Raw genomic sequence first — 20,822 nt, 5'->3', positions numbered from 1 at the left:
TTTAGCCACTGGCGTTGAAAAGTACAGTTAATCTAGATCTGTGCCAGTGGTATTACGGGGTTATCTAGAGGACGCACCGTGCAAATCCCGTGCCCAAAGGAGGTGGCCCAGGGGCCCGAGTGTGCGTGGGGGAAGGGGGGGGTTCCGGGGGTAATCCAGGATAGTGTCACCGGAAGAAGTCCAATCTGTGGGCTGCCTACTGCCAGTGGCAGGGCAGGGGTGTGTATTGTATAGTAAAAGCTTTAAGGTCTGCTTCTCAGGGCAGCTAGCCACCAGTATCCCTGGGTACCTGGGAGGGAGGCGCTACCCCTGGCTTCAGTTAAGAGGTTAGTCTATCATGGGGGGTTGCCCCCAGTAGAATGTGTGGAACACATGGTGTATTCGCTGTTGAAATTCGTTGTGTGCTAACTACCTCATAGTTGCACAGGAAGAGGATCAGGGGGACTCAAGGGCAGTTGGTGCATGCGCCACCCCAGTGAAGGCACAAGTGGCCCGAACCCCACAACCCCCGAAGGTGTCCTACCGTGAATCCGGTTCTGCAGGGGCTGCAGCAGCAGAAGGCAGGTGGCGGGGGGCCAGGGGGACCCATGCCCCAGTATGGGCTATGCAGCAGCACGGTGGTCCTCCCGCGATACACCAGCCCCCGCCGCGGCAGTACGCCAGATCGTAGATGAAGAGCAGCGCTTCAAACCATGCGGGTGGGGGGCCAATAGTATTCCGCCTGTCCTCCGCAGCAGCACCCCACCGCGTGCCCTGCAGTCCCGCACCTGTGTTTGTAGAGCGCGTGATCAGGGCTGAGTCACCCCTCCCCCAGCAGGCCCGAAGCACCACGTCACCCAGCAGAGGGACAGGCCGTGCCTCCTGGAGCCGCCGCTCAGGGAGAATCAGGAGTGTCCCACGCCGGTCTACTTGCAGTTGTAACTCCGCAGTCTCAGGGTGTTGGGGACTGCAAATGAACCGAAAGATGGGAAGGTTATGCTGCATACAGACGCTTAATTATGTAAACAGATTTTCCCCAGTCCGGAACTCGGCACTCAGGCTGCCATTTCCATCAGGCGCAACAGCGCCCCCCACCCCCGCCTTTTATGTCCACCAGCAGGGCTGTGACAACCTCCAATCCATCTTTCTGCAAGTCTTTGGCTGCAACGAGAACTGCGTTTGCAGCTCTTTTTGACTTTAGACCCCCTTCAGCAATATGGACATTCTGCTCCACCGGAAAGGGAACAAATTCCATGTCTTCAGTTGTGAAGAGATACAAGGAACAAGTTACTTACCTGTAACTGTTGTTCTCCAGCATGGGTCTGGCATGGATTCACATGCTCATGAATATTCCCCGTCGTCAGGCCGGGAATCCTCGGTATAGAAAAAATCAGTATCAGTTTCGTTTCTGATCTGTCTTTCTTACTAGTAACACCAATCACTGGTCTCTGGGTCATACTGCTGCCAGCCAATGACTGCCCTCTCCCTAAGCACCGCCCCTGGCAGCCATCCCCAGATTTGGTAGCACGTAAAGTGGCAGTATGACCAAGTGAAGAGCCGCAGAGGGGTAGGCGGGAGGGTTCGCATGTGAATCCATGCTAGACCCATGCTGGAGAACAACAGTTACAGGTAAGTAACTTGTTCCTTCTCCAGCATGGGGTCTGGCATGGATTCCCATGCTCATGAATATAAGAATACATAGCAGTATACACATGCACAACCACGGGAGGTGGCAAAAGGCTCAATATCAAGCACTACAACAACTCAACATTAAGTAACTCTTACCTCCTCACCAGGCTCACCTCAGGCGAACAGGTTGCGCAGCACTGCCTGGCCAACTCTGGACTCCTCCCTGGAATCCCAGTCGACGCAGTACAATCTCGTGAAGGTGTGCGTCGACCTCCACGTAGCAGCCCTGCAGATGTCGAGCAGGGGCACACCAGACAGGAACGCCGTGGTAGCAGCGATCGCTCTGGTCGAATGGGCTCTCGGACGGCCTGGCAACGGTCGGTTTGCCAACCGGTGACAGTGCATGATGCAGCTGGAGAGCCATCTGGAAATGGAAGTCTTCGAGAGAGCCTTCCCTTGATTCACAGGTCCAAAGTTCACAAACAGCTGCGATGTCTTTCGAAAACTCTTTGTGCGGTCCACGTAGAACTTCAGCGCTCTAGCTACATCTAGCGAGTGCAGAGTCCTCTCAGCCGGCGACGAAGACGACGGGAAGAAAACTGGCAACACCAAGGGCTCGTTGAGGTGGAAGTCCGACGGCACCTTGGGCATGAAGGAGGGGTGCGTCCTCAGTACCACCCTCGTGTCGTGAAAAGTCAAGTATGGAGGCTTGCAAGATAGGGCCTGGATCTCTCCCACTCGTCGTGCAGAAGTGATGGCCACAAGGAATGCTGTCTTCCACGACAGAAACTTCAACGGCACTGAATGCATAGGCTCAAATGGGGCCCCCATGAGCCTAGTCAGCACCACGTTGAGCTCCCACGCCGGGGCAGGGGCCTTCACTGGCGGGAACGATCGGAACAGTCCTTTCATAAATTCCTTCACCAGCGATGAGACCACAAGGACGCCCGTCCTGTAGTTCTGGTGTAACGTGAGACGGCAGCCAGATGCACCTTGATGGAAGCGTGAGATAGGCCAGCCTTGGCCAAGGACAGTAGGTACGGCAATACTTGAGGGGCCGTAATCCGCAGAGAGTTAATCTTCTGTGCACGGCACCACACAGAGAACCTCTTCCATTTATGTCCATAGCACGAGAGTTGAGCATGCCCTGGCCTTTGCAGGAACCTCTCTGCAGTCGGCCGGGATGTCGTATCCTCCAAACTCTAGGGCTGCAGGAGCCAGGCCTGCAAGTTCAGCGACCCTGGTTCGTGATGATGGCGCCGCCGCCTTTGGAGAGAAGATCCGCGTCCGTCGGCAGCTTGACTGGTGTGGACGCTGACAAGTCCAGAAGGTCCGGGAACCAGATCTGTCTCGGCCACGCCGGTGCGACGAGGATCATCCTGCACCGGGACCTCTTGAGCTGGTTGACGAGCCAGAGTAGCAACGGCAACGGCGGGAATGCATAAAGGAATAGGCCGTCCCAGGGGAACGAGAAAGCATCGCCCATGCTCCTCGGCTGGGGAAACCTGCTGGCGAACCTCCGGCACTTGGAGTTCGCCGCCGTCGCAAAGAGATCGATCTGGGGTTCGCCCCATAGTCGGAAGAGTCGATCCACTTGATCCTGGTGCAGTTCCCACTCGTGGCACGAGCGCAGCTCTCTGCTGAGTGAGTCGGCGATGGTGTTTTTTATCCCTGCCAGATGAAAGGGTACTAGAAACATCCCTTGGGTGACGGCCCAATCCCACAGATCCTGGGCTTCCTTGGATAGGGCAGGGGATCTGGTTCCGCCCTGCTTCCGAATGTAAAACATCGTGGTGGTGTTGTCGGTGAAGATCCTCACCACCTTGCCCTTGAGGGACGGGAGGAAAGACCTGAGGGCCCGGAAAACTGCACGGAGCTCCAAGATGTTGATGTGGAGTGTCTTCTCCTCCGGGAGCCAAAGGCCTCTCGCGTGGAGATCCCCTGTGTGCGCTCCCCAACCTTCCAGGGAGGCATCCGTCGTCACCGTCACCTGGTGGGCCGGGGCTAGGAAACTTGTTCCCGCCGTCAAATGAGAGCGGGAACCCCACCATCGTATCGCCTGACGGAATGCTTTGTCGAGCGGGATCCTGTCCTCGAAGCTGCCCGTCGACTGGATCCAGTGGGCGTCAAGGAATTCTTGCAAGGGCCGCATCCGAAGTCTGCAGTGGCGCACAAGATAAATGCAGGAGGACATCATTCCGAGGAGGGACTTGATAGACCTCACTCTGGCCACGTCCGTGGCCAGCAGACGTTGCACCTTTCCCAGGATGGTCCTGATCCTTTCCTCCGAAGGAGAGGCCAGTCGCGCCACTGTGTCGAGCTGTGCTCCCAGAAACAGGGCGACTTGCGACGAGACCAGGTGGGATTTTGGAAAGTTGATGGAGAATCTCAGGTCCGTGAGCAGCTGGACGGTCTTCGCAGTATGTTCTACGGTGAGCTCCCTTGTCCTTGCCCGTATGAGCCAGTCGTCCAGGTAGGGGTAGACGTGGATCCCCTGTAGGAGCAGCCGTGCCGCACCGATGCTAGGCACTTGGTGAACACCCTGGGCGCCGATTTTAATCCAAACGGGAGGGCCTTGAACTGGTAGTGCCGCCCTTCGACCACGAACCTGAGGAACTTTCGGTGTCTCTTTAGAATAGGGATGTGAAAGTACGCATCCTCCAAGTCCAACGACGACAGGAAATCGCCCTCCTCCAGCTGTCCCATCACGTGCTGGAGGGTGACCATCCAGAACTTCTGTGCCTTGATGTACCTGTTCAGTCGTCGCATGTCCAGGATGGGACGCTATCCTCCTGTCTTCTTCTTTACGAGGAAGTACCTTGAGTAAACTCCGGAGCCCCGAAGCCTCTTTGGAACGAGCTCGATGGCACCTTTTCTGAGCATCGCCCTTACTTCCAACAGCAGTTGAGGGACGTGATTTTCCTTCCTGGCCACGGGAGGAATGCGGGGGCACTTCTTCTGGAACTCGAGGGCGTGCCCCAGGGCCAGCGCGTCCAGCACCCAACAGTCGGTGGAGATGGACTCCCACACGCCGACGAACTTCGTCAGCCGGCCTCCCACCGGGGTGCTTCGGCGGGGGCCCGACCCGACGTTCGGTTCAATCTTGCTTGGAGGCCGCCTTGCCTCCTTGACCACCTTGGCGACGACGGCGGGATCCACCTGACTTGCTGCGTCCCCTGTAGGCCTCCTGCGACGAAGATCTTGCCTCTTGACGGTACGTAGAGGAGCTACTGCCAGCTCCCTTGGAGGCACCCTGTCTGCCTCCGGAGCTCCGAAAGGACGGCCGTCGCTGTTGGAGCACACCCAGTGCACGGGCCGTCTCTGTGTCCGTCTTGATCGCCTGAAGGGACTCATCAACCGCCTTGCCAAACAGGTTGTTCCCATCGAAGGGCATGTCCAAAACCTCGGTCTGTACGTCCTAGCGGAAATCCGTCGCCTTGAGCCATCCTCGTCGTCTCAGGCAAACGCCGTTGCCCAACTGACAGAAACCGGTGTCGGCGATGTCCGTAGCCACCGTAATGGCGTGGTCCGAAGCAATCTCACCTTCCTGTAAGATTTCCAGGGCCTCAGCCCTCTTGGCGTCCAGAAAGGAAGTCCAACAGAGGGGCGATCTTGAACCACAACTCCCTGTCGTAGCGGGCTACGATGGCCAGGGCGTTGGCCGCCTTGATGGTCGTCGCTGCAGATGAGATGACCCGTCGTCCCATCGCATCCAGCTTCCTACCCTCGCCGTCCGGCGGGGAGGTAGAAGTCGAGGCCGATGCCCCCCCCCACTTTCTTTTTGGCCACCGCCGAAACGACCAAATCCGGGGTAGGTTGCGCCCTAAGGCACAAGGGGGCAGCGTCAGGGACCCGGTACTTCTTCTCGTACCGGTCCCTCTTTGCAGGCGCCGTGGCAGGGTTCTCGAGGAGGGCGAGCCCCTCATCCCAGATGTCATCAAGAAGCGGTACGGCGAGGACCGTCTTCCTTTTAGCCTCGCGCCGTTGGTAAAGGAACCCTTCCTTCTTCTTTTCTTCGGGGCAGAGCTGGAAGAGCTTGGATGCCCTGGAAATCATGGCATGGAAGGATCCAATCTCGTCGGGCGGGGACGCCCGGGCAGGGGGCGACGGGGGACACGTCCCGTCGTCGCCTCAGTCGTCATCCGTACCTATCGAAGTCGTGTCCATGCCTGTATCATCCCCGTGGGTAGTAGACCGGGGGGAAGGCAGAGAAGGCCGCAGAGGCGGGAGAGGTGGCCTAGGATGCGTCCTCTTCCTCTTAAGCGGTGGACTCTCCGAAGGTCCTGGCTCCCGTTCCCCCGTCGGGTCTGGCTCAGGTACCTCCGTTGGGAGAAGGGGCAACCTAGTCCTTATCTCAGAGCATAAGGACTGAATGGCTGACAAAATGGCCGCCGAGGTGTCCTGCGGCGCCGGGAAACGACGGGAGCGAGGGCTCTTGAGGAGCCTTGTCTGCGACACTGTCGCTCTCGTCGTCGCCCTCGTCAGGATCCCTCCCGATGGGCTGGGCCTCTTCCACGACTTGGATGAGCTCGTCTTCAGAGGTCGTGTCCGTATCCAAAATGGCCACCAGCCCCTCCCCCACCCTTTCCAACGAGGACTTTGTGGGGGTCTTCTCAATGGGCCTGAAAGACGACTCCCTCCGCGGTGGCAGGGAGACTCTGGTTTCTGAGGGCGCCTCCACTGGTGTAGCCTCCACAGGCTGAGCCAGGGCCGCGGCGACATCCTCAATCGAGGTCTTAGCAGGATGAATTAAGGCCAGCGTCACCTTCTGTATGCTTGGGGCCTTCACCTTGGGGAGAGGGTCCGAGCCTCGCTCCCCCTCTGCCAGAATCTTCGAGATCGACCGGGGCCTCTCCAGAATCTTCGCCGGGTTCTCGGACTTCCTCTTACCCGAGCCAGAGCGTTGGCTCGTGGTTGATGGCGCCGGGGAGGATGCACCCTGCCTGGCAGCCAAGGAGCCTGACCGTTCGGCGCTCCCGGTGCCTGCGGACTCGCGGTGCTTAGCCTTTTGTTGGGCCCCCGTCGCCGGGGCACCCTCACAGGACTTAGAAGACTGCTCAGACTTATTTTTCTTCTTCTCGCCTGGCGGGCTCTTACCTTCCAGCCATTTGGCAAGACAGAGGTGGCGATCCTTCATGGTCCGCTCCGACATGTTCCCACAAAACGCGCAGTCCTTCTCCTTGTGCGTCTTGTCCTCATGGAGACAGTAGAGGCATAACGAATGCTCGTCCTCCTTGAAAACGTTCTGAAGCTGTCATCCAGGGAAGGTCCTGAACAGCATCCAGGGCGTCGAGCTTCCTTTCTCCTGGGCCATGACCGGGGTAGGCCTCGGTACTTCTGGAATCCTCCAAAAGCGTAACTCGACGAAATCTTCACCCTTGAGGGGCGTAGAAACTCCGAAACGGATCCCCGTTGATCGGATGTAGACACGGTGGAGCTTGAGGCTCTATTTAACCAAAAAAAGAGAAAATTTCCTGAAAAAAGCACGAAAACGCAGCAAAAGCTCGAGAGCTACAGCACGAGGACTCCCAACACTTGAACGTGCGGTACAAATCTGAGGATGGCTGCCAGGGGCGGGGCTTAAGGAGAGGGCAGTCATTGGCTGGGGGCAGTATGACCCAGAGACCAGTGATTGGTTACTACTAAGAAAGACAGATCAGAAACGAAACTGATACTGATTTTTTCTATACTGAGGATTCCCGGCCTGACGATGGGGAATATTCATGAGCATGTGAATCCATGCCAGACCCCATGCTGGAGAAATTCGGAATTCTTTTGAAGAATGACAATATGACGCCCCTATTAAGGGATTTATACTTGGGTGTCTTTCCCTGAGGTCCTGAGACACAGTTTTGTATTGGTATTTTATTGAATTTAAATAGTCCTTTAATCCAAAGTGCTTTACATGAGAATAAGAAAAAATACAACAGGCATAAGATGGCAATTGAATCACAACTCCAAAACAGTATAAGGAACAATTTACAATATTGCTGAGGTGATGAGGGAGTGGAGAGGGACAGAGGTGTGAGAGGGAATGGGAGGGATTAGTGGAGGTATAAGCAGTGTAAGAGGGAAGGCGAGAAGGTGTGAGGAAGAAGAGAGGAAAGAATAAGACTAGATAAGAGCCGGAGGTGGGGTAGAAGGGAGAAGAGAGGATGGAGAGGGTAAGGAAGTACAGGAGTAAGAGGTAAGGCATGAGGTGGTGGGAGAAGTAGGAGGGGAAGTGAAAGGTGTTAGGGTGGGGAATGGAAAAGATAAGATGTTAGAGAAGAGCAAAAGGAAGGGTAGGAGGAAGAAGAGCGGATGTGGAGGTGGTTCCAGTGGAAGGGAGCGAGGAGTTGGAAAGAGCGGAAGCGGGAGGGGGCACAGGGTGGTGGAGGAGGAGAGAGTAGGAAAAGTTTGCAGAGCGGAGAGAACGGGAAGGGTTATAGAAAGTTAAAAAGGGAGGAAATGTAGGGGGGTGCAAGACCATAGAGGGATTTGAAGACAAGACAGAGGAACTTGAATTTGAGCTCGGAGTGAAAAGAGAGCCAACCTAGAAAGGTGAGAGAAGAGGAGATGGAGTCAAGAGGTGAGAAAAGGCAGAGGGAGCGGATGGCAGAGTGGTAGACAGATTTGAGTGTGGAGAGGTGAGAGGAGGGGAGTCCAAAGAAAAGGGAGGAACAGTAGAAGAGTCTGGAGAAGATGAGGGAAGTAATTAAGAGTTTAGTAGCGTGAAAGGTTAGGAGGAGTCGAATTTTACGAATGTTTTAAAAAGGTAAAAGCGACAGGACATGGCAGTGAGAGAAATGTGGTGGGATAGAGAGGGATGAGGGTCAATATGAAGACCAAGGTTACGGGCATCGGGAGAGAAGTAGAGCTGGGAGGGGGGAAAGACAAAGAAAAGGGGAGGGGAGGGAGGAGGAAGAGTGTTCACAGGGAAGAAAAGATGTTCCGTTTTATCAGCATTAAGAGTAAGGAAGTGAGAGGACATCCAGGATTGAATAGCAGAAAGGCAAGAGATTTATCGTGAATGTCGGGAGTGAAGGAGGAGAGGAAAAGCTGGGTATCATCAGCGTAGAAATGGTGCGAGATACCAAAAGAGGAGATGATAGGAGCTAAGAAGGAAGTATTAAGTGAGAAAAGAAAGGGGCCAAGGACAGAACCTTGGGGGACTCCATGGTTGAGAGGATATGTGGGAGAGGTGGAGCCACCCCAGGAAACAGAGAAGGTGCGGTTAGAGAGATAAGAGGAGAGCCAATTGAGGACATTGTCTGAGGCCAAATGAGGAGAGGGAGTTGAGGAGAAGAGGATGGTCAACAGTATCAAAAGCAGCAGAGAGATCAGGGAGAATAAGGATGGAGGAGTGCAAAAGGAGAGAGTTAAGAACAGAGATGAGGGCAGTTTCAGTGGAGTATAGAGGGCGTAAGCCGGATTGGGTAGGGGGAAGGAGGGAGTGGTTAGAGATGAAGAAAGAGAGTTGAGAATAGACAATGCGTTCAAGAAGTTTGGAGAGGAAGGGTAGGAGAGAGATGGGGCGAGAATTGGAAGCAAGATGGGAATTAGCAGAAGGTTTTCTGAGAATAGGGATGATAGTCGCATGCTTAAAAGGAGTAGGAAAAGTGGAAGTCGAGAGGCAGATGTTGAAGGAGGTGAGATAGGGTATAAGGGGGGTTGGAATGGGGTCAGTGGGAGAAGGAGTGGGATAAGTATTGGTTAGAAGGAGGGTAACTTCAGAGTGACAGGAGACAAAGAGGACATTGAAGAGGATGGGGGAGGAGGAGGAGGAGAGTAGGAAGGGAATAAGAGGATAGTTTGCCGGAGATTGAGGACTTTGTTAGAAAAGAAGGAGGCAAGGTCAGTAGCAGAGAGAGGAGAGGCGATGGAATGATCAGGGATAGCTGGAGCGACAGGTCGAGCTAAAGTTTGAAAGATACGGCGAGGGTGGGAGGATTGAGACTGGAGAAGGTCCGAGAAGTAGGTGCATTTAGCGGAGTTGAGGCAGGAGTCATAGAGGGTATGTTAGGAGAAGTATGTAGATTGGTTGGTGGGGGTAGTATGTTTGAGCCATTGACGTTCAAGGCGCCCAAGCCGGTGGTGCATGGAGTAGAGGTGAGATGAAAGCCAGGGTTGAGCAGGTCGGCGAGAAGGGTGAAATAAGGAGAGGGGGTAAAGAAGATCGAGAATAGAAGAAAGAGGAAGTTAAGATGGAGGAGGCATCAGAGGCAGACAGAGAGGTGAAGTGGGGGGAGAGGAGAGGGATGCAAGGAATAGAGAGGGTTTAAAGCTGTGTAGCTCACGCCGGAAGAAGCAGGTGGAGGATGGAGGGGGAGGAGGATAAGGGGAGAGGGAAAATGTAAGTAAAGAGTGATCAGCTAGGTATTTGGGAAGGGAGGAAATACGAGGCGGTGAAAGAGTAGGTAAAGATGAGGTCAATAGTAGAGCCAGATTGGTGAGTAGGCGGGGAGGGCAGAGAGGGGGTAAGAGTCAAGGATGGAGAAGAGAGGAGATGATGAAGTGTTAGAAGACAGATGGAGATTAAAGTCACCAAGTACAAGTAGTGCAGTGGGGCTGGGGGAAATGAGGCTGTGGAGATGGTCAATATCCTCATAGAAGGAGCCGACTGGGCCAGGGGGGCGGTAGATGATTAGGAAAGAGATAGCATGAGGAGAATTAAAGATTTTGAACATGAATTCAAAGGAAGGTAGAGTAGGTAGAGAAGTAGGAGAGGGAGAAGAAGTAAAGTGTGGCCAAAAGAGAAGGCCTAGACCACCTCCGCGGCCAGAGGGTCGAGGGATATGTTCAAAAGAAGAAGAGGTGGAGGTGAGGGAAGCAGGTACAGAGGTGTTGTGGGGCGGGATCCAGGTTTCTGTGATACAGAGGAATTGGAGGTTAAGGCGTAAGAAAAGGTCAAGGACAGCAGTAGTTTTGTTACAAATCGACCTGGTGTTCCAGAGGGCGACTTCAAAGGCATTGGAGGTGTTAGTGAAATGAGGGTACATGAGGTTGCAGCGTTGGAATGAGGCATTGGGGAGTTGGGTAGAATGGGTATGGGAAGAAGGGGGAAGATTGAGAGAGGAGATGGCCAAGAGGAGAAGGCAGAGTATTTTGAGGGGGAAGAGGGTAGGGGATAGAGGGGAGCGAAGGGGAAAGGGGCGGGCCTGAGGGAGGGAAAAAAGCATAACAGGGAGTAAGATAAGAAGTTGATCAGTGGGTCGTGAAGCTGCTATGGGAATATGCCTGGGAAGGAGAATGGTAGGTGGGGGAGGAGATAGGGCGCAGGGAGGAGGGGCTGAGGTAGGGAACATGCTCTGAAGGCAGTAGAATACCGGGGACATAGGACAGAGGCGGTGGGAATACACTCTGGAGTGGGCCAATGGAGGGAGAGCCCGGGCACCGTTGGTGATGAGGCGCTTGGTGAAGTTAGTGGGAACTCGACCACCACTGTGGGGGTGATGGTAGAGCAGCCAATTGCAGTGGGAAAAGTGTCTCGATGTTGGTGTACAGTGTAACTGAGGTGGGAGGAGGGGAGTGAGAGGAGGGAGAAGGATCAAATGCAGCTAGTTGCAGTGGGAACTGTGACTCGATGTTGGTGTACAGCGTCACTGAGATGGGATGCTCAGAGTGAGAGGAGGGAGTAGGATTAAATGCGCTTAGGAGGATGATGCAGGGCTGACGAGCGTGTAGAGAACAGGAAGGCGAAGAAGGGCCGGGTGGAAAAGTCCAGTCCGTGAAAGCAGAGCAGGATACCCTAGGAGTAGGCTGGAGGAGGGAGGGCAGCAGGATTAGCACAGACAGTCCAGGGTTGATGGAGAAAGCTACAATAGTCAGCTGAGGAGGGCAGTTAATTAGAATTCAGGTCGGGAGTAGCTGGGGCAGCCCATGCAGTCCTGCAAGGGTGGCAACCACGGCAGGCTGAGGGTGATTTTGGAATGGCAAATGATGTTTCTTCCTCTTCTTCTCTTCTCGGGGCCTCCAAGTTCACTGTAGTATCATCTTCCTGTTTGCCTACTTGATGACCGATTGGAGCAGCACCACCGTCATATCTCTGGCACCATTAGTATTAACCCCCGTTGGGTTCAGGGACTGTTTTACTTGTGGTACCTCAGAGTCGGTGGGTGCCATGCTTACTCCCTGTATTCGTGTGTTAGTTTGTTTCCCTCTCTTTAAAAAGATTGGGGCAATTGTTGCATCATTCTAAAGTCTTATTTGAGGATTCATTGAAGGTTTCTGTGTGTTATTTTTCCTCTATAGAAAAATAGGGGCCCAGGGTACCGACTTAAGTTGCTTGCCGGAGATTGTGTCCTGCTGCCGCAGGTTGTAGCTTGGTTTTGTAGAGCCTTCGTTGACAGAATTGTCCTGTTTTTGACATATCTGGACTGATCCTTGGTATGGTAATTCTGTTTGCTGCCATACACTGACGCGAACAAGGAACAAGTTACTTACCTGTAACTGTTGTTCTCCAGCATGGGTCTGGCATGGATTCACATGCTCATGAATATTCCCCGTCGTCAGGCTGGGAATCCTCGGTAAAGAAAAAACCAGTATCAGTTTCGTTTCTGATCTGTCTTTCGTAGTAATAACCAATCACTGGTCTCTGCGTCATACTGACCACAGCCAATGACTGCCCTCTACCTAAGCACCGCCTCTGGCAGCCATCTTCAGATTTGGAAGCACGTGAAGTGGCAGTATGACCAAGTGAAGAGCCGCAGAGGGGTAGGCGGGAGGGTTCGCATGTGAATCCATGCCAGACCCATGCTGGAGAACAACAGTTACAGGTAAGTAACTTGTTCCTTCTCCAGCATGGGGTCTGGCATGGATTCACATGCTCATGAATAAAGAATACATAGCAGTACACACATGCACAACCACGGGAGGTGGCAAAGGCTCAACATTAAGCATCACATCAACTCAACATTAAGCATCTTACCTCCTCACCAGGCTCACCTCAGGCGAACAGGTTGCGCAGCACTGCTTGGCCGACCCTGGACTCCTCCCTGGAATCCCGGTAGACGCAGTAGAATTTCGTGAAGGTGTGCGTCGACCTCCACGTAGCAGCCCTGCATATGTCTAGCAGGGGCACACCAGATAGGAACGCCGTGGTAGCTGCGATCGCTCTGGTGGAATGGGCTCTCGGACGGCCAGGCAGCGGTCGGTTTGCCAACCGGTGACAGCACATGATACAGCCGGAGAGCCATCTGGAGATGGAAGCCTTCGAGAGAGCCTTCCCCTGATTGACAGGTCCAAAGTTCACAAAGAGTTGTGACGTCTTCCGAAAACCCTTCGTGCGGTCCACGTAGAACTTCAGCGCTCTAGCTACATCCAGCGAGTGCAAAGTCCTCTCAGCCGGCGATGAAGGCGACGGGAAGAACACAGGTAACACCAAGGGTTCGTTGAGATGGAAGTCCGACGGTACCTTGGGCATGAAGGAGGGGTGCGTCCTGAGCACTACCCTCGTGTCGTGGAAAGTCAAGTACGGGGCCTTGCAGGAAAGGGCCTGGATCTCTCCCACTCGTCGTGCGGAGGTGATGGCCACAAGAAAAGCTGTTTTCCACGATAGAAACTTCAACGGGGCCGAGTGCAGAGGCTCGAACGGAGGTCCCATGAGCTTGGTCAGCACCACGTTGAGCTCCCACGCCGGGGCCGGAGCCTTCACCGGCGGGAACGATCTGAACAGTCCCTTCATGAACTCTTTCACCAGACGATGAGACCACAAGGACGTCCGCCCCGTGGTTCTGGTGTATCGGGAGATCGCAGCAAGATGAATCTTGATGGACGCGTGTGCCAAACCAGCTTTGGCCAGCGTCAGCAGGTACGGCAGTACTTGGGGAGCCGTAATCCGTAGAGGGTTAATCTTCTGTGCGTGGCACCAGACAGAGAACCTCTTCCATTTGTGTCCGTAGCATTTAAGAGTCGAGGATGCCCTGGCCTTTGCAAGAACCTCTCTGCAATCGGCCGGTATGTCGTATCCTCCAAACTCTAGCGCTGCAGGAGCCAGGCCTGCAAGTTCAGCGACTTCGGGTCGTGGTGGAGGATGGCGCCTCCTTCCCTGGAGAGTAGATCCGCGTCCGCCGGCAGCTTGATCGGCGGGGACGCTGACAAGTCCAGAAGGTCCGGGAACCATATCTGCCTCGGCCACGCAGGTGCGACGAGGATCATCCTGCACCGTGACCTCTTGAGCTGGTTGACGAGCCGGATTAGCAGAGGCAAGGGAGGGAACGCGTAGAGGAACAGGCCCTCCCAGGGGAACGAGAAAGCATCGCCCATGCTCCTCGTCTGGGGAAACCTGCTGGCGAACCTCCGGCACTTGGTGTTCGTCGCCGTCGCGAACAGGTCGATCTGGGGTGTGCCCCACCGTCGGAAGAGGCGATCCACCAGATCCTGCCGTAGTTCCCACTCGTGGCACGAGCGCAGCTCCCTGCTGAGTGAGTCGGCGATGGTGTTTTTTATCCCTGCCAGATGAAACGGCACCAGAAAAATCCCTTGGGCGACGGCCCAATGCCACAGGTCCTGCGCCTCCTTGGACAGCGCTGGGGACCTGGTTCCGCCCTGTTTCCTGATGTAAAACATGGTGGTGGTGTTGTCGGTGAAGATCCTCACCACCTTGCCCTTGAGGGACGGAAGGAAGGACCTGAGGGCCCAAAACACTGCACGGAGCTCCAGGACGTTGATATGCAGGGACTTCTCCGTCGGGAGCCAGAGTCCCCTTGCGTGCAGATTTTCGGTGTGCGCTCCCCACCCTTCCAGGGAGGCATCCGTGGTCACAGTCTCCTGGTGGGCTGGGGTCTGGAAGTCCATGCCCGCCGTCAGATGCGCGCGGGTGCCCCACCACCGTATCGCTCGTCGGAAACTCTCGTCGAGCTTGATCCTTTCCTCGAAGCTGCCCGTCGTCTGGATCCAGCGCGCATCCAGGAATTCTTGCAACGGGCGCATCCGGAGCCTGCACATGGGAATGAGGTAGATGCAGGAAGACATCATCCCGAGGAGGGACTTGATGGACCTCACTTTGGCCGCGTCGGCCACCAACATCCGTTGCACCTTGCCCAAGATGGTCCTGGTCCTCTCCTCCGACGGGGAGGCCAGAAGGGACACTGTGTCGAGCCTCGCTCCCAGAAACAGTGCGACTTGCGCGGGCACCAGGTGGGATTTGGCGTAGTTCACGGAGAATCCCAGGTCCGTGAGGAGTTGGACGGTCCTTGCCGTGTGGACCACGGCGAGCTCCCTCGTCTTGGCGCGGATGAGCCAGTCGTCCAGGTAGGGGTAGACGTGAATCCCCTCGCGGCGCAGCTGCGCCGCCACCGGTGCGAGGCACTTGGTGAATACCCTGGGTGCCGACCGTAGTCCGAAGGGAAGGGCTTTGAACTGGTAATGACGCCCTTGGACCACGAATCTGAGGAATTTTCGGTGCCCCTTTAGGATGGGAATGTGGAAGTAGGCATCCTCCAAATCCAACGACGATAGGAAGTCTCCTTCCTCCAGCTGATCCAGGACGTGCTGGAGGGTGACCATCCGGAACTTCTGCGCCTTGATGAACTTGTTCAGACGTCGCAGGTCTAGGATGGGGCGCCATCCTCCCGTCTTCTTCTTCACGAGGAAGTATCTCGAGTAGACTCCGGAGCCCCGAAGCCTCTTTGGGACGAGTTCGATGGCGCCCTTTCTGAGCATCGCCTTTACCTCCAGGAGAAGTTGAGGGACGTGAAGTTCTTTCCTGGCCACGGGGGGGACGCGCGGGCACCTTCTTTGAAACTCGAGCGCGTGGCCCCGGGCCAGGGCGTCCAGCACCCAACGGTCGGTGGAGATGGACTCCCACACGCTGACGAAGCCCGCCAGCCGGCCTCCCACGGGGTGCTTCGGTGGGGGCCCGACCCCACGGCCGGTTCAATCCTGCTTGGACGCGGCCTTGCCGCCTTGACCTCCTTGGCGACGACGGCGGGGTCCGCTAGACTTGCCTCGTCCTCTGTAGGCCTCTTGCGACGACGAGCGGGCCGCTTGACGGTAGGAAGCGAAACCGCCGCCGGAACCTTTGGAGGCGCCCTTGCCTCCGCCGCTCCGAAAGGGCGTCCGTCGTTGCAGGACTCCAAGGGCCCGGGCCGTCTCAGTATCCGCCTTGATGGCCTGAAGGGAATCGTCCACTGTCTTCCCAAACAGGTTGTTCCCGTCGAAGGGCATGTCCAGGACTTTGGTCTGGACGTCCTGCCGGAAGTCCGTAGCTTTGAGCCATCCACGACGTCGAAGGCAAACGCCGTTGCCCAGCTGGCGGAACCCAATGTCGGCGATGTCCGTCGCCACGGTGATGGCGTGCCCAGGCGTTGGCCGCTTTAATCGTCGTCGCTGCCGACGAGATGACTCTACGTCCCATAGCATCCAATTTCTTTCCCTCGCCGTCCGGCGGGGAAGTCGATGTGGAGGCCGCACCCCCCCCCGCTTTCTTCCTGGCTGCCGCGGAGACGACAGAGTCCGGGGTAGGCTGCGCCCGGAGGCATAGGGGGGGCCGTGTCCGGGACCCGGTACTTTTTCTCGTACCGGTCTCTTCTAGCTGGCGTCGTGGAAGGGTTCTTGAGGAGGGAAAGGCCCTCATCCCAAATGTCGTCCAGCAGAGGCACTGCGAGGACCGTCTTCCTCTTGGCCTCGCACCGCTGATAAAGGAAGCCTTCCTTTTTCTTCTCCTCAGGGCAGAGTTGGAAAAGCTCGGAAGCCCTGGAGATCATGGAGTGGAAAGATCCGATCTCGTCGGGCGGAGAAGCCCTGGTGGGAGGCGACGACGGAAAATCCTCGTCGTATGCCTCGTCGTCCGTACCCGTCGCTGCCGTGTCAGTCCCCGTATCATCCCCTCGGGTGGACGGGGAGGAGGGCTGGAAGGGGCGCGACGGTTGAAAAGGAGGTGGTGGATGGATCCTTCTTTTCTTGGTAGGGGGAACACCAGAAGGTCCCGGTTCTGGATCCCCCGACGGGAGAGGTTCCTCCGTCGGTAACGGTAGCCTCGTCCTTATCTCGGAGCATAAGGACTGTATGGCCAACAAAATGGCCGCCGAGTTGTCTTGCGGCGCTGGCAGAGGGGAATCCGACGGGCGAGCAGGGGCCCCGTCGGTATCCTCGACGATGTCGTCGTCGTCACCTGCGTCGGGGTCCATTCCGACGGGCTGGCCTTCTTCCACGCCTAGGCCGTGGCTTAAGACCTCGATCAGCTCCTCTTCTGAGGTTGAGGCCGAATCTACGACGACGCCCTGCCCCCCCTTCTTCTTCCCCACGGAGGGTTTCACGGGGGTCCTATCGATGGGCACAAAGGAAGACTCCCTCCGAGGAGGCAGGGAGATTCTGGGCCCTGAGGTCGCCACCACTGGTGCAGCCACCACAGGCTGAGCCAGGGCCGCCGCGACCGTTTCGATAGAGGGCTTGGTCGGATGGATCAAGGCCTTCACCACCTTAGGTGCGCTCACCGCCTTATCCTTGAGGGAGGGGGCACTGCCACGCTCCTCCTCTGCCTTAGAGCTCGACCGGGGCCTCTCCAGGAGCTTCGCCGGGTGCTCGGCCTTCCTCTTACCCGACCCAGAGCGTTGGCTCGTGGTTGATGGTGCCGGGGAGGGTGCGCCCTGCCTGGCGCCCGTAGAGCCCGACCGTTCGGCGCTCCCGGTGCCAGCGGACTCGCGGTGCTTGGCCTTATGTTGGGCCCCCGTCGCCGGGGCGCCCTCAAAGGTCTTAGAAGACTGCTCGGACTTCTTCTTCTCGCCTGACGGGCTCTTTCCTTCCAGCCAGTTGGCGAGACGTTGATGGCGGTCCTTCATGGTCCGTTCCGACATGTTGCCGCAAAACGCACAGTCCTTCTCCACGTGCGTCTTGTCCTCATGAAGGCAGTAAAGGCAGAGAGAGTGTTCGTCCTCCTTGAAGACGTTCTGCAGCTGGCATCCAGGGCAGACCCTGAACAGCTTTCCGGGCGTCGAGCTTCCCTTCTCCTGGGCCATCTCCGAGACCGGGCCTGAGAAGCTTCTGGAGTCCTCCGAAGTGTAGCTCGACGAAATCTTCACCCTTGAGGGGCACAGATGAATCCGACACGGGTCCCCGTTGATCGGATGTAGGATCGGTGGAGCTTGAGGCTCTTTTGACCGAAAGAATCGAAGTTTTTTGTGAAAAGCGCGAAAAATAGCACTAACGCTCGAGAGCAATAGCACGAGGATCCCAACACTTGAACGTGCGGTAAAAATCTGAAGATGGCTGTCAGAGGCGGGGCTTAGGTAGAGGGCAGTCATTGGCTGTGGTCAGTATGACGCAGAGATCAATGATTGGTTACTACTACGAAAGACAGATCAGAAACAAAACTGATACTGATTTTTTCTTTACCGAGGATTCCCAGCCTGACGACGGGGAATATTCATGAGCATGTGAATCCATGCCAGACCCCATGCTGGAGAAACAGCAAACCTAGAGCACACATAAATGCCTGGTTCACCCCATACCTTAAATCACTAAGGAAAGAAAAACTTAAGTGTAAATCTTCCTGGAGATTAGTGCCATCAGAGGTAAACAAAGCAGCCCTTATCAACTCCTTCTCAAAATACAAAACCGAAATACAGAGAGCCAAAAAAGAAAGTTTTGACAACAGAATAATGCAAGCAAAATCAGGAACCAAGGAGCTTTTCACAATACTAAAGGAATTGAAGAACCCTATCCCGGTACCTGATAACTGTCAAAAATAAAACCTGGTGCTCTAACATTAAGAAGGCCCTTAGTGATAAAATTGCTACCCTCCAAGTCAAAATTGAAAAAAAAAAATGAATCATACCTCCGACAGCTACCCAAAGTGACAAACCACGCATTATCACCAAACCTGAACAAAGATTTAACTTTACTAAAGTCTCCATACTGGAGGTTGAGAAAATAACATCACTTAAACCATCAAACTGTCAAGGTGATAACTGCCCAGCACAAATAATAAAAGACGCGGCAAGACAGTTACCCCCATTTATCTCTAAACTAATCAATGCCTCATTCTCCTCAGGCATTATACCAAGCAATCTCAAGGAATCTTGGGTCCTCCCCATCCTTAAGAAGCAATCACTGGACCCGGCCATACCCACAAACTACAGACCTATCACTACGGTGCCATTCCGACTAAAGATATTAGATAGAGTGGCCTACTTACAGATTCAAACATTCCTGGAGCAGCACCAACTCCTAGGCACCCAGCAATCAGATTTCAGACCACAGCCTGGAAACGAAACAGCACTTATTGATCTTAAAGCCCAGGTCGACGAGCTTAGAGACCAGGGTAAAACTGCCTTGCTTCTCCTCCTGGATCTCTCAGCAGCGTTTGACTTGGTGGATCACAAAGTGCTTTGTAACCATTTAGACTCAGCAGCGCATTTCTCTTCCCACGCTATAGCTTGGATCAAATCATTCTTAAGTAAAAGAACCATGAGGGTCTTCTCCACCTCTGCAGCTGCAGACCCCGCTCCCATTACGTGTGGTGTACCCCAGGGAGCATGTGTCTCCCCTACCATGTATAACATCTTTACTAAGCCTCTGTTTGATGACCTGGACCTTCTAGGTGTCATCTACACTAACTATGCAGATGACACCCAGATTCTCATTCCACTTTCTGGGGATTACAAACAGGATTTGGCCTTGATAAATAGGATATACCTCATCATCCAGGCATGGATGGCACGCCATGGTCTATGCCTGAATGATGACAAAACAGAGCTCATCATACTGGGGACCACACCTAACATTAAGAAACTTAGCCAAGACTACTCATCCTTTATCATAGATGGCCATACAATCAAAGTTACTAAGGAGGTAAAAACTTTATGTTTTTACCTCGACTCTAGCCTTACCCTGGCTAAACAAGTGAGCGCTATGGCATCAGCTACTTCCTATACTTGCGAGTTGATCAGATCAGCAAAACCATACCTATTCACAACCAGCTGCACCACACTAGCAAGAACGCTTGTGCTATCCAAACTGGATTACTGCAACGCTCTCTACTTGGGATCCAACAAATACATTACTCAGAAAATTCAAATATTGCAAAACAATGCCCTTAGAGCAGCCTTAGGAATCTCTAATAGAGAACATATATCAACGATTAGAAAACAAGCCAACTGGCTCTCCACTGTTGACAAAATTAAGCTTAAAACTGCGTCCCTAACATTCAAATGCCTCAATAACTCAGCACCGAGCTACTTGACAGAAGTTCAAAAGAAGAGTCACATCCAGACCTACTAGAGCCGCCTACACAAACTGCCTATCAGTCCCCCCCTTTCAAAATGACTACAACTGGAGGGAACAGTTTCCCGGTCGAAGCAGCTCAATTGTGGAACTCCCTCCCCCCCTACTCTAAGGACTGACCAATCTTACCCACACTTTAGCTTGATTATTATCAAGTGGTATAAAGGAAATGAGCTATAAGCTCTATCTACCTCAGACGTTTGATTTATCAACCAAACTGACATTTCTCTTTGGCTGTTTGTCTTTATTTGTAAATGTATAGGCTATTGTATATCCTTACTTGTAAATTCATATGCACTACCTGCTGTATTTGTTTTAACCTGTACTTATGTAACCATGTAACCTTGTAACTTGTAAGCTTAAAGTATTCTTGTTCTTGTGCCCTGATACCTTCGGGTCTGGCGCGCGTTACAAATAAACAAAAAACTTGACAATCAGATTCTAATAACTATGCTTTTAGAAAGTCGCATACTTGTATTCTGCATTTCCTTTTCCCAGCACAGCAAAGAAAGATAGTTTGAGTAATATGTGATTAACCTCATATTGCATGTTATAAAGCCTTTTTAACAATCCTACTTCCCCTCAAGAGTCCTGTCTTGGCCACTTTGCCACATTTACAATTTGCAGGTAACCATGTTGTAAATATGGCGGACTCCTTCACACCCTGAACACGGGGGAGGAGAGGATTATACCAAACACTTTTACGCTCTTGCAACCTGCAGATTTTTCTTTCCCCAAAGACTCATGCACCGCGTTTGAACATCCAAGCTCCCTTAGCTCATCAGCCTCTGATGTGCGCATGGCCAAGCTATTTTTGGACTTCCTATTCCTTAAAATGCCACATAAAGAGGACACCAAACTTAGCTGTCAACACTTGCAAAGATAGGTGCTCCACTACAAGACCAGGCCCTTCTCGCATCATTATCCCCAATAACTTTAGATCAGAATCATTACTATGAGCCCTCTGCATGTGTTGCCAGCCTCCTTTGTCTCATTCCCTACTGAATACC

General features: G+C 54.2%; 1 protein-coding gene across 1 annotated transcript in view; it reads right to left on the bottom strand.

Moving 5' to 3' along the window:
* LOC138528983 (heat shock cognate 71 kDa protein-like) overlaps positions 1-20,822 on the bottom strand; it is an 819,952-nt gene that overhangs the window by 380,165 nt on the left and 418,965 nt on the right. The window lies entirely within an intron of this gene.

The sequence above is a fragment of the Ambystoma mexicanum genome, chromosome 1q (genome assembly GCF_040938575.1).
Source record: "Ambystoma mexicanum isolate Mex_15411 chromosome 1q, UKY_AmexF1_1, whole genome shotgun sequence".
In the NCBI taxonomy this organism is placed as follows: domain Eukaryota; kingdom Metazoa; phylum Chordata; class Amphibia; order Caudata; family Ambystomatidae; genus Ambystoma; species Ambystoma mexicanum.
This window is presented reverse-complemented; position numbering and strand designations above follow the sequence as displayed.